The sequence below is a fragment of the Aplysia californica genome, unplaced genomic scaffold (assembly GCF_000002075.1).
Source record: "Aplysia californica isolate F4 #8 unplaced genomic scaffold, AplCal3.0 scaffold00288, whole genome shotgun sequence".
NCBI lineage: Eukaryota > Metazoa > Mollusca > Gastropoda > Aplysiida > Aplysiidae > Aplysia > Aplysia californica.
This window is the reverse complement of record NW_004797558.1, coordinates 173827-175822: the sequence shown is the minus strand read 5'-3', so window position 1 is coordinate 175822 and position 1996 is coordinate 173827. Positions and strand designations below refer to the sequence as shown.

The 1996-nt window shown below is 38.6% G+C and overlaps 1 protein-coding gene across 1 annotated transcript in view; it reads left to right on the top strand.

Annotated features, from left to right (window-relative positions):
* The window catches only part of LOC101854647 (ankyrin repeat and sterile alpha motif domain-containing protein 1B), a gene marked incomplete in the record, with an annotated part of 155677 nt that overhangs the window by 105213 nt on the left and 48468 nt on the right, over nucleotides 1-1996 (top strand).

Sequence of the window (1996 nt, the reverse complement as noted above, 5' to 3'; positions counted from 1 at the left end):
AAGAAGAAGAAGAAGAAGAAGAAGAAGAAGAAGAAGAAGAAGAAGAAGAAGAAGAAGAAGAAGAAGAAGAAGAAGAAGAAGAAGAAGAAGAAGAATTATTTGACGTTTTGTATGCACTTTGGAACACGGAAGAAGACATATTGCGATAACATAGATCTATCTATCTGTTTGAAGAATGTGCATTTAATTAGTGAGAAAGAAAAGTGAGTGCAAACCTTAACATAGATCTTTCTAACTATTGAAAGAATGTGTGTTTAAGTAATGAGATAAAAATCTGAGTGTGATCCCGTTCACTTGTATAGTTCTGTCTATCTATTGAATGCCTGTGTGTTTGTTTCATTAGCGAACAGGAAAAAATGAGTGTAAACCTTAAAATAGCTCTGTCTATCTATTTGTTGAATGACTGTGTGTGTTTCATTAGTGAGAAGGAAAAAAATGAGTGCAAAAACTCTTTCACTTGGCTTCGTTCTAGATAGCAGAAATTCTGTCCAGTATACACTGCGGCAGAATCAGCTCCTCTGGTGAGTACGCCTGCCCCTAACGTCTGGGGGGGGGGGGGGTCAGGGGTGAGTTGGGTTTGCAACCAATGGGTCGTTGGTTCGAACCCTGGCAGGTGCCCGACGTTTATTGTGTCCTTGAGAAAATAACACTGTAAATGAATTTTCCCTCTTTTCATTTCACCCAGGTGGGAATGAGTACCCGGCTTTGGATAGCGAAAGATCTTGTCAATTTGTCAGTGTTTAGTGCTTGGGAAGCGAGAATATTTGAGTTTTCTATTGTGGGCTGGGGTATTAGTATTGATAGTAAAGCGCTTTGAGTTAGCAGGAAACATGGGCTAAACAAATGGTAAATGCTATTTATAAAGATAATTACGATGTTGGTGAAGAATTTAATGGAAGCAGCATATCTACTGAATGTTCTGAATAGTTTGGTGGGGTGTCTCATAACCACGTTTGTCCTCTATTGTATTGTTTTATGGTTAAGTGTGTGTGTGTCTGTGTGTGGGTGTCTGTGTGTGGGTGTGGGTGTATGTATGTATGTGTGTGAATGAGTGTGCGTGTGTCTGTGTGTTTATGTCTGCGTGTCTGTTTGCATGTGTTTGTGTGTGTGCGTGCGTGCGTGTGTATATGTGCAGGTGCTTAATTATGTATTCCAGGTGCTGTTAGTGGAGGGTTTGTGTCATGACGGTGTGGGGATTACTGAGGCACTGGTGGGCTCTAGCTAGTTAACATGCAACCAATACCAATCACCTGACCTTAGATAGCTGAAACATTGAATGACAACGCCCAACACGTTGCTGGCATAAGAAAAATGGATAAACCCATGAATATTACTTATTACTTAGCCCGTATTTGACCCCCTTTCTATTTAATATTGTTTTTTTAAGATGTGCTTTATTCTCGTCAGTGTAAGCAATTATTATTCTTACGACGTTTGTTAAAAGATTTTGTCGTTTAGTATATCATGGTAATGGCGGATAGACCTAGTGTTTTTGGTTGTTTTCAATATTATGATACGGGTGTAAAGGACGGTGTCCGATCACTATACGCACGATAGCGTTTGTGTCATGTTACCCTTCGTATTATGCACTGTGGGTATGACGTCAAAGCAGAGTGCCATGTAGAAAATGGGAGTTGCTGCAATGGTTGGTTGTTTGGCTGCTGTGAACGCGGAAATTGAATCAATGATCTAAGCTCTTGTTACGTCATCACGTGTTCTTTTATTAATGAGACTTTATATTTTGTGTTTCAGTGATGATACTAGCAATAGAAATATTTTAATGATAATACAATAACTAGGAGTAATAACAACAACAACAACATCAGCTACAACAACTACCACGACAGTAACCATGATAATAGAACAGAAAAAATAGAAAAATAAGAAAACGATGAAGATTACGGAGAAGAAGAAGAAGAAGAAGAAGAAGAAGAAGAAGAAGAAGAAGAAGAAGAAGAAGAAGAAGAAGAAGAAGAAGAAGAAGAAGAAGAAGAAT